The 12,309-nt window shown below is 33.2% G+C and overlaps 1 long non-coding RNA gene across 1 annotated transcript in view; it reads right to left on the reverse strand.

The window, feature by feature from the left end:
- Positions 1-2,970, reverse strand: part of LOC108366294 (uncharacterized) — an 11,546-nt gene extending 8,576 nt beyond the window's left edge. Inside the window, exons 1-2 of the long non-coding RNA XR_001848068.1 lie at positions 2,960-2,970; positions 2,082-2,088 (exon numbers count right to left, since the gene is read on the reverse strand). This is a non-coding gene — a long non-coding RNA (uncharacterized LOC108366294). The remainder of the gene's footprint in view (positions 1-2,081; positions 2,089-2,959) is intronic.
- Between the last annotated feature and the right edge of the window lie 9,339 nt (positions 2,971-12,309).

A 12,309-nucleotide genomic window follows, 5' to 3' on the forward strand; every position in this document is an offset into this window, starting at 1 on the left:
GATTTCTCTATTCATTCTGAGCATTTATGTATACATTTGTTTATATCTATCTCGATTCGTTTTGGCTGTTACAAACAACCGTTATGTGAACAAAATTAATATACCCTTGCGCTCGGGTATAAAAAATAATAATAATAAAAAATAATTTTTTTTTTGCATTCACAAGGACGAATAGGTAATTTTTTATACTGGTAAAGTTAGAAGGACGAAATTCGAGGCCGTTATCGAGTTTATATAAGTCCTTAACACATAATTTCTTCAAGAACAAATATTGCGAAATTTCAAGGATAAAATTTAAAAGGACATTTTCAATACTTAACAGTCCTTCTGCAACAATCTGCTTAGATTCTACAGGATTTCCTCTTTAATTTGGTACCCTTACTTCTTCTCTAAGCACATTTCTCTGAATTTTTTATTTCATTCATTATTAAGTGCTGACGTCTCAGTGAAAAACTGAAAATGCAATTTTACTATATTTTACCCATCGTTTCGCGGTGTTGTATTTATAATGAGCTAGACATTTATAAAAAATATTAATTAGTAAATAACAAAAGAAATGTAGCCAATACTAGTCAAGACAAGGGGTTTCTATTATTGAAATCAGTGCAAGTTAAAAAAGATTCCTAGTGAGAATTGAATCATTAAATAGTGCGGATTAATAACTAGTTCACACTAGAAAAGTGCAACAGGTGAGAACAAAATGCTGATTTAACGAAAATGTTGTTGATATCTTCCGATTCTCTAATCACATCACTTCGCTACAATGTAAAAAAAAACGTAAAAAGAAGTTGCGGCAGATCCCGAAGATCTTTTGGTATAAATATTTTTAAACCCCTTTTTATTGTTTATCAAAGTCAAATTTAAATATGTACTAATATTTTTTATTGTCAGTCATATATAATGGGAAAAAAATATTGGAAAAATGTTAAATTTATCTCCAACTTTAATATGTATGAGTATGATATCTAACCAATTTTTGGAGGATTTTATATGGTAAAATTTAAAAAATTATTATTAAGTTGAATTTTATCGATAATTTTTATTAAATATGTTCTTTTATAATCTAAAAGAACTGGGAATATATATATATATATATTTTTTATTGTTTTATTTTTTAAATTTGGGGTAACTTTTGAAGGTAAAATTGGGGCATATTAAAATTTTTTTGTTATGGCTATCGATAGATAATTTTCTAATTCAATACCAACAAAAAAAAAAAACGCGAAGAAAAATATGACCCAGTTTAAAAGTTATAGATTATTGATCACTCACACCCCTAGAAACCGTTTTTTTTTTTATTTTTTTGACATCATCATTGATTGACCTTATTTAACCATATAAAAAAGGAATCGTTTCTTGTCACTTTCTGGTGAACGTCGATCAAAAATTGTATAAACAAATAAAATTTACTTTTAACAGACTACAATTTCCAACTGGGCTTGCTTTAGTATGTTCACGCATAATTTACAAACGAAATACCTCCGAAAAAAAATTACAATAATTGCTAAATTTTACAAGGATCGCTTAAATTTTATGCGAAACACATTAATAAATTCCCACCAATTCCGTCGGCATACAAATGTATGCACTTACATACATACATACATACATATGTACTGGAGCAAACATGTATGCCACATGTGTATTTGTGCTGCTGCGTTCCTGTTGCCCCAGGTTGTATATGTATGTACATATATGTATACATTCCCATTTGTAATCATTTATGCATAAACAGACAGACACACTTGCTAGTACGTGCCCGTTACGCCTTATCAGCGTCAATTTGTTCACACTTGTCGCGCTCGCACGGAGGTCACGCGGTAACTGCGATTGGGTGCCTTTGGGGATTGTTATGAGGCTGGGTTTCGGAATGTTGCAACAGCTACATACATTCAAATGTTTATATGTATTGGACCTGATTTATATGGAGTAAAGCACTGGCAGTCAGAAGCGATTTGCAACATATGGAAAGTGTTTAATTAGTGAAATTTAAAATTTATGAACTTCACCAACGAAAGTGAACAATCGTTGAAAAAGTAGCTCGCAGTGGAATAACAAGAATATCGTCCTATTGTACATACCAGCTTACTTCATTTGTGTAGGTAAATTTTTGTGTGTGTGTATGTGCCCATAAAAAATAGAAATGAAAACATTTTCATAAAAAAAATTCTAGCGCATTTTTTTACCACTCATTCCTCTTTTATTTATCCACCTATTTGTTCACTAATTTAACAATTCTTTACGCAGAAACTCTTACTTTTTAAATTTCCTTGTTAAAAGGTAATTTTTTTCATAAAAAAAAAACAAAGAAATATGTAATTACTAAAAAATACTAATGGCCTTTTTTTTAAGTAAAATTCATAATAATAATTAATCATCGACAAAAATTACATAACCTAAGATAAATGAACATAAAATAAGGACAAAACTCGAACAATAACAGAAGGAAAAATGACACTGAAGATGGCACAACGCCGAAACCGGTTTGTCTGCAAACCAAGCTTGACAAGGGATGACACAAATTCGTTCCAAAATAAATTAAAATACATAGGTTTGAAAAGCTTTATAAATTGACGTTTTCATACATTTTTCAATTTATAAACCTTTTGTAAAGCTATTTAATTTTTTTGTGAATAAGGCTATACATGTTTGGCAACTTTTATAGAAATTTCTGAAATAGCGATGGTCAAAGTTGAATAAATTTAAAAAAATTAGGGTTTTAAAAAATTTACCCGATGAAAAGTCGCAACAAGCTGAGTCGAACAAAATTTTGTATACATAATTTTAAAGGTCTATGAGTTCTCTTTTTAAGAAATGTTTGATTTTTAAAATCGGATGCTTGTATGTATGCCCGTTTTTGCAATTTATGCGCCCATAATTCTCAACACGCACCATACTGACCAAAGTCACAATCATTGCATTCCGAATACTCGCATCGAATGCCGACCATTACCACCACATCGATATTTTACACATGTATTTATTTACTTTTTTTGAAAGCGAAAAATATGCAAAATTGAAAGTCATGCAGGCGCCAGTTAATGAACCTAATTTGAGTGGAAAATTTGTTTTTTGTTCGTTTATACATACATACGTATGTATGTATGTATATTCAATGTTGGCATTTTGCGCGTTGCGGTTGTTCTTGTTTTGACTGCGGTTATTGTTCATGTTGTTGCATTTAATGTTGCCAATTTACTATAATTGTGTGGTAAATGACAATTTTCATTGTCGCAATGCAAACTATGCTTAAATAGCCGCTGGAATATTCTCATTTTGTGACTATTTAGAGTGCTGTGCATAATTCCAACACTTACTCCTTCCGCCATTAATGCAAATTTTTTCTAATGAAAATTCCCGAATTTCTAAGCTCTAAGAGTGGCTTAACAGTGAATTAAAAGAAAAATTTATTTATCTATAACCGACTTAATTCTATAGCTTCTTCTGCTTTCGCTACCACAGTGACCCGACAAGATTTAAAGAGGTTAAAACATTGCTTGATGTGTCCGAGGGATATATCCTATTGGATAGGTCGCTCATGGCTATGCTAATGGAATTTTTTTTGTTACAAAGTAGTTTAGTGGTTATTATTTAGTTTTCATTTTAGTGTCACAAGTCTTGTTTTTATATAATAAATATTTTATTAAATAAGTTTTTAAAATAAGTAAATAATAATAAGTTCTATTTGACTCTATTTTTTTTTGGCAACTAAACCAGAGGCCTGAAATAACATTTATTTCTTACATTAAGACCTTTCTCGTAAGTCTAAACGTTCGTAATTTTTCAGAACCTTTGTGAAGCCTTCCATTATATGCATTAATTTCGATGAGAAGAATAATTTAATTTATTGCAATCAATGCAATTAATTATCAGGTGACTGACAATTAATACCTGTGATTTCGTTAATTTGTAGTTAACCTTTTAAAATATGAATGAGCATATTTATTTCTCCTTCAACAATTATTAACCTACATGTTTGTATTTACATTAGGGTGGTCCAAATCTTTTTCCAGCCAACCCTGCAGAACTAAAGACTATCGAAAATAAGAAAACCCGTATTTTTATTTTGAAATCGGTTAACACTTAATCGTGGTGACCTTTGAAGTTTCCATATACTATTTCATATGCAGAAAACTGTTTTTCGTAGAAAATTTCTGAAGGGAAATTTTTTATTCGATCAAAAAATATTTATTTTTAACTATTTTATAGAAATTATACGAAAAAGTGTACTCTGGCCATATAAAATATATGGAAATATATAAATATTTTGGGTCACTGCGATGAGTGTGATTGCAATAATATTCTTCTTTCCTTTCATCTGGCTCTCTGAACATATTTTCCTCTAAATATATGTTTAGTTGTGCTTATGATTAGTTAAGGTTTTGTGTTAGTGCTAAGTTTATTTTAATTTAATTTAATTTGTATTTATTTCTGTAATAAAATACAAAATGAAACTTTACTTTAAAAACAATCTTTTCTTAATTTTAAAACCATTTTTGGTTAAATAAATAAAAAATAAAAAAATAAATAAATAAATAAGTAATAAATAAATAAATAAACAAATAAATATTTAAATCCCCGCCGGCATGGTTTCGATTTCAAAAAAATAAAAAAATTCGAGCAACCTCATTTTTCATTTTCTATAATTCTGGATGGTAGTAGCAAAAAAATTCCAAAAAGTCGATTTGCCTGCTTATTTTTGGACCACCTTAATACAAATACATTTAATACATAGCCTTCACATGTCCATTTGTTTGTGCATAAGTATGTGTGTATATATGTAAAGGTAGTGCAAAATAATTTCGCGACTTTTGTAATTGATGTGAATGCAGTTTATCTGACTGCAGTGTTTTCATGATTTCATATTTTTGTTTTCATTGCCCGCATAACTTGCAGGCAACTGCTCATTAACAGCTTATATATATAAATATATATATGTATGAATTTATAAACATAAATATACATATATTCATAAGCACATATGCACTTTTAACTCAATGAATTTGTTTTTGTTTTAATTATTTTATTCTTTTATTTTTGCGGCATATCAGATACTTTGACTGATTTAAGTTTGCGGTTGTTGCTCCCGCCATAAGCTATCTGACAGGTTACCCAATGTATATTTTAAACTGCTGCATATCGGCTTGAAATCTGATAGCCTTTCATTTGCCGTGGGACATGATTTCAAAAGCTCTAGCGGGCAGTGAATAAAAATTTAGAGCGAATGCTTTCCAAGAAAATCCATTCGTTTCGATAGAAACTTTTGCGTTGATTGCGTAAAAAAAAAGTTAACCTCCCTTTTATTTATTCAGAAAATGCTTTAATAATCCTTTGGCATTGAAAAGTAAAATAGCTTCTCCTGTACTTGGGCTTGCGCTGTTGTTTGTGGACCGCCGGTATATCTTTAAGTCGGCAGGTCTAAAGTCGCACTGCCTTGGTGGTCTGGCAACACCTGAATTACGCCTTTGAATGGCAACACATTTTAATGCTATAGAGATGTATCTTCGCCATATCTTAAGTAATGAGCTTTACTTCACTGCTTAGTTTTAGTTGGTTTAAGCAGGCGCCCCAAATTGCTGAAAAAGTTAGGCCTTAACTTGTCAAGCTTTGCTAGTATTGTTATCGCTGGCATTATAAAATGAATTGTTTTAAGCGTGGACGTACATACATACATATGTGATATTCATATAATTTTTATTGTGCGAAATAATTAAACCATTTTAATGTTGGTTTTAAATTTTAAACTCATTTGGTGCATAATTGAATTTTTAAGTAGATATGATGATGATGCGTCAAATCAATGAAGTGTGTAAAAATTTAAGTTTTTAGTTTTAAGTCCTTTAAAATTTTTTGGAATTCTGAGAAGTTTTAGCTGGCATTTCGACAGTCCATCTCTAAAAGTATTCAACACGGAACCCGCTGGTGGTAGCAGAGGAAGAGGGAAGCCTCGGAAGCGATGGAAAGACCTACTGGCGAAGAACTTGACTTCACTTGGCTTTCCCAGCTGGCATAGAAGAAACGACTGCCGTGCTGTTTTGCACTCGCTCAAACCCGCTTAAGGGGTTAGTGCGCTAATAAAGAAGAAGAAGGGAATTTTAAATTCAACACTGCTCCTCTCAACAAATATTAGACAAGTCATTATCTCTCAATTTGACAGGAAATATTTTTAAGTATTTAAAAAATATTAGCAATTAGCGCATCAAATGGTTTAATTTTTCGTTCAGGGTATCTATTTAGACGGAAGAAATATCGTTTTGTGGAGGAAAACAATAATCTAATCTTTTTCCTTTTAAGATGAGGAACAAACGCGTGTATACATGGCGTATGAGTAACATAATTTCCTGCAAATATATAAATCAGATCAAAAACAAGAGAGAATCATTGAATTTAACAATCGATAACGCGAAAGTGATTAGTCCCAGCGTAGTACTTCCCACTATTTTAGAAAACTGTTTTAAATTATTATGTCATATTGACTTGGCTACAATTGGCCCATGGAAGCAGCCAACCTCGGGAATTTTCACAAAAATCAAATAAGTTAACTTCGCACATAATCCATAGCCTCGGCTACGAAATGTGCCAGCACGTTTTTGCGATTTACCCCAATCCAACTATTTTCTGTTTAAAACCCGAACAAATGGCTCCAATGGGTCGAAAGAAGAGCTCATCAAAAAGGAAACTAGACTAAATTTATACAGGTAATAAGAGACTATGCTGAGAAATTAAACCCTTATTTGCCAAAAAGGGCATAAAAATATATTCAAAAATTCAATTTACAACCTGCCCTCGTATTCACGTTTCGGTGGCTTATATTCAAAAACCTCTATCAGAAATTTTAGAAAAAAGTAATTTCTGTTATTTAAACCCATCTGTGACTTAACTGCCACCGATTATCTAAATTTTAATTTTAAACCCACTTAAGTTAAGTCAGAGTTGAATTTCAATAACAGACACTCATTTTTGGGCAAAATGCAGAAATGCAGAAGACATTAAATATACGCCCTCAACGTGTTACTTCATTTTACGAGCGCACTAACACATGCGTAATGGGCGATGTGAAAGTTCATTACAGCATTGCACTTTCTCGCGGCTTCATTTCTAGTCATCAAAAACCACATCTTATAGTTAAATATACATGCATATGCATAACTATGCACATACGTAAAAGGTAAAGTACTGACAAATGTGGCGGGCATGTGTTTGATCTTTTCATTAATATGCATAGCAGCAAACACTGTGAGCTTACTAAGCTTTCCGTACCAGCGATATTTCCCTTTCCAATGCAGTCACCAACTGACATACATACATACATATAAAATTCATTTTTAGCTTTGCTGCGACTGCTAAAAGACAGCAATATATCGCAGTGACACCAACTTGCGCATACATATATATGTATGTATGTTAATATGGATGAAAGTGCAGCAGGTGCGAGCAGATTGTCGATATTTTCATCTACATACTAGTGGCACATTGAGCTGATTGTAAAACTGACTGTATGTGAGGAATTTGTCGCGTTGTGATTAAAAGTCATCACTGTTACTTTTTAGTCGTTGTTTTAGCGCTTTGTTCTTAAGATTTTCAATTTTAATTTGAATTCTCAGTTTAACGAAACCACAAATTTTCTCTCAGTCTTGCTTTACTCTTACATACTTTTTATCTCCAGAGAAGACATCAAATCCGCTATATGCTTTTCTATTCTACATATGCATGTGACGGGTACGCTAGGTTGCGTATACGACGTGGCGACCGCTTGCGTTCTAGCGCATCTGTGTTTAGTTTTTAATACCTTCTTTGCTTTTTCTAATTGCGTGTTAGATGCTGAAGTGAAGGAGAATTTGCATTCGTTAACGTTGGGGGGTAAAGTAAGCGCAGTCACTAAATGCTGAACTCATTTCCACCACCTTCCTATCCTTATTCGGTATCGATCCCTTTTCTGTACCACATAAAAGAAGAGGTAAGAAGAGGGATTTGTGGGGCATTGGTTTTGTTCATGGAGGAAAGTCTTGCTTTTTCGTGGGCTAATGAACTCAAAATTTGCACCTATAAGCAAGAGCTTTTCTTCGATTGATTTCCAGGCTGACCGTGCTGGTGGTATTAATGGTGGATCATCAGCGTAAAAAATTCTTCACTACTACAAGGTCAGCCACATGTGAGAAAACTTTTTGTGCGTTGCAAGACTAACTAGATTTACCTTACCTTAAAATTTGTGTTCAACAATTTTTAATTTTATTTCTTCCAGGTGTCAGACGTGGCAATAAAGTTAACGAAAAGGTGGTGAGTATCGAGTTGTTTATCTAAGGCCTTATAAAGGTTGTGGTGTACTATAAATAAAAATAGTCAAAGTTGGATTTTCTAGGTGAGGTAGGCCTTGAGTTCTTTGCATGGTATAGTCGATAGAGGCTTATATGCAAAGTCAAGATGGCGCATCCCGTGATAGTTTCCGTAAGCAGCAGTATTCGATAAACCACAAATTTCTCTCCTCGCCGACCACTTTCTGTAGCTTAGCCAGTATTCCGTCGATTCCGGGGGCTTGGTTATTTTTGTTTTGTTCACTGTATTCTTTAGCAGCCACTAGACCGGCATTCCATAGGAGAGTATGGTTACACCTAGCGTAAATATTTGGCTTCAATCCTCATCTGTTTTCAGCAGGGACCGAACATAACAATTATTGATGAAAACTGTCATGGAAAAGTTCACTATGATGAATGTTCTACAACTAATCGATTTCTTTTTTCACCGAGATTCGAATTTGAAAATAAATTTTTATTTTCAATTTTTACGCAGAATAAAAAAAAAATTACAATTATTTTTGAGATTTATATGTCTTACATAACAGTTATTGAAGATTTTATTTATAAAAGTCATCAATATAAATCAGTCACCGACCCTTATTTTTTAAATCACGCGTATAAAAGTTCGCAGTTAAGAAAGTGATGGGAAACAAAAGTTTACTACGACTTATACAAATAACTTTTATAAGTATGATTTAAAAAATAAAAGTCAATGACTGATTTTTATTTATGACTTTTATAAATAAAAGTCTTCAATAACTGTTATTTAAGATATATATAATTTAAAAATCAAAAATAACTGTTATTTGCAGATAATTTAGATAAAAATGAAAAATAATTGTTATTTTGGATTTATACAATAAAAGTCTGAAGTAACGGTTATTTAAGAGTAATTAAATAAAAGTCAAACAAATAATTGTTAAAGAGCGATTTTATTAATAAAAGTTGTAACTGTTATGGTCGATCCCTGGTTTTCAGGCATGCCTTTGCTGCACAAAACATAAACGAGGCCTTTCTGCTCAAATGTTCAGTTTAAGTTTAGTAGCCACAATAACTCTAACAGATATATCATCCTAAGTATGTAAGATATCCAATTATTTACCCTTGAGTTTACGTTTAGTAAAATTAGATAATTTTGATTTCGTTATAAAAAGTATCAGCTCAGTTTCTTCGGACGTACACTTAGCAAACAAGTTCTGGCCACGAAATCTACTAATTAGTTATTTTTAAGTCGCACTACTGCTGTCTTCACCTATGATCCACCTGTAAAAAAGAAAATTGAAGTGCCTCTTACCTTGACCTTAACTAGTTAGTTTTTCCAATTTCATAAATCGAAAATGAACCAAAACTAATTTACCGTTTATGTCTAAGTAATACAATTGTCTTCTCTTCCAACTTCGAATACATTCCTCTATACTCCATCATGCGACAGCTGTCTACTTCAACCAAAGGCCCAACCGCAATGGTGTAACATCAACATCAAATGCAACATTTCCAATTACACTGTTCCATAATAAAAATCGTAATTCATTTCGTTGGCTTGCCACACATGTGTACGACTGCCACACAACTGTCAAAATATGTTTTGCTACAATAACAAGTGGCAGCGACCAAGCCAACTGGACATGTAACCGCAGAGAGTGCTTTTTAAAAAATTGAAAATTAAACCATTTCTTGATGGCAATTGCTTAGCAGATAAGAGAGCAGCGCAGCAGCGACGAATAAAAGGATTCGTAAGTGTAACTGCAGCACCTCGAGCCTTTGCCTACGGCACGTGCATGTCAGGCTGACAGCGTTATTGCTATAAAAAACCACAAGCAGTGCTGCTACAATTGCAACTGTATGCTGGTCGGCTCTTCTTGTTGCTTTTGTTATTATTGAGCCTTTAAATTGTGTACCAGCTGGTAAAAAGTGTCATTGTTTTGTACGAAGTAAGCAGCGGAATTTGACTTTGGTTATAATTAAGACAAACATTTTTGGACAATTTCGTTTAATAATCTTCCACAATGAAAGGCAGGGCTGTCAAGATGTTTGCGGTATTGGTTGTTTTTCTAAAAAATATGGCTACAGGAACCACCTACTAGGTTAAGGCGTACAGCTTACAGTTTGAATCGATGGAATGAGGAATAATGTATATCGCAATTGTACTTCAAAAGTGTACTAACTCAAAATTTGCAATTTTTGAAGCCTCGGGTCACGGTAGAAAGAAAGGGCGCTTAAGTGGGGCAACTTCGACCTAAGTATTCCATTTGATAGTCCACTGAAGTATTCATCTATTATTTTATATATAGATAGGCCCGATGAGAGAGGGAGGGGTCGGAGTATTTCCACCCGAGCCAGGAGTTTTCAGGGGCCCAGATTTTCGGAAACTATTTTGTTCAGTTGATAAATTTGATTACAAATTAACAATAAAAAAACGAATTTTTAGACGGAGGGAGTGAAGGCCCGCTCATATTTAGTCACGGACCCGGATTTTCTCTTGGTGGCCCCAAACATAGGTGAAGGTGCACAGCTATCCAAAAAATGAGCTGGGCATGGAAAATGTCTACTGCAGCTACATATGCATCATGTAAAGAGCGCAAATTCGGTATTGGCTAAGAAAGGGACTTCGTCGTAAAGCACTGTCGTTCACTCCAGCGAATAAGCAGCTCCCCACAATTCGAGATTTTCTAACATCTCACTCACTTGCGACTAAGAAATGACGTAAGAGAAGGACGAGGCTTCCAAAAATCCTATTTAGCAGAGGGAGCACATATCCCGCACATTACCTACCGCCGCCGCCGCCGAAGAAGTAGTTATATATCAGCGAGTCGAAAAAAACTACTAGTACGACGAGGAATGTCAAGCCGATGAGAAGAAGAAGGTGAGAGGTGCCGCCTATAGAACCACGCTGCGAATGGTTCTAATGTGAGCTATGCGGAATCGATTTTGCGAGCTGAAGAAAAAGCGATACCTATTTCCTGTTACAAAAAATCTACAGGTCAAAAAATGGCCGTAAATTTCTTCGGAAAGTTAAGCGACTTTCGGAATGTCCCAAAGCAAACCCCTATATGAACCACCTAGGTGAAATAGTTATCGATTTATAAATTTGTTGTAGTTTTTTTTAGTGGATATGTTGATAAGTACATAGCAAAAAATATTTTGTGGCGTTTCGGATTTTTCGATAAGTAAAAAAAAAATGAAAATCAAAAATAAATTTTTATTTCTCAAAGAAAAAATAATGCTCCAGAAATGAGGTTCGTTTTCGAACAAAAAAATAAAACTTTAAAAAACATTATTATTTTTGGTGAAAAGAATAAAACTAAAAAAATCCTTTTTTATATGAAAAAAAAAAAAATATTTCTTCTGTCCAAAAACATAAAAATGATAAGATAATGGTTGTTTTTGATCAAAAAATAACAATTCACAAAATAATCATTCCGAGCGAAAAAATTACACTTGATAAATTAGTTTTATTTTTGTAAATGAAATATGACTTGATTGATTATATTTTTATAGATAACACTCTAAAATATCTTAATCGCAACAGCTTCATACTCGAAACTGTTCTCCGATATTTGAGAGCTCTTGATTTTTTTCATAAAAAATAATTAAAGTTGAAGACAAATCTTCTACAAAGTTCTCATAGGGACAATAGTTTGGCCTATAAGATGCTTACTTCGTCTATAATATTTTCTTTTTAATATTCAGCAGTTCAGTTTTGCTATTACTGTACTTTCCAACAAGGCTTCCTTAAATAGTACTAGTTCTCAATTTTATTATTGTCTTTTTCTAAAACTTTACAACCTTTGCGTTCTCTACGCCTCGTCTTCTAGTTAGCTGCAATTGTTGTCGTTGTTGTCATTGCAATTGTAGACAAGCTGACGCATGTTTACTCGACACAAACCGCAAACAAGCGAACCAGCAATCTCTTCCACCCACTAAGTTCAACGCCCAGAAGTCAAGTCTAGGCCAAACTGGGACCAGTAGTAGTCGTTCAAACCAAAAAACAAGCAAACAGTTAGCAGCATGGTGC

This window comes from Rhagoletis zephyria, unplaced genomic scaffold (genome assembly GCF_001687245.7).
Source record: "Rhagoletis zephyria isolate East Lansing unplaced genomic scaffold, Rhagoletis_zephyria_1.1 Rzeph_scaffold_02215, whole genome shotgun sequence".
Classification (NCBI taxonomy): domain Eukaryota; kingdom Metazoa; phylum Arthropoda; class Insecta; order Diptera; family Tephritidae; genus Rhagoletis; species Rhagoletis zephyria.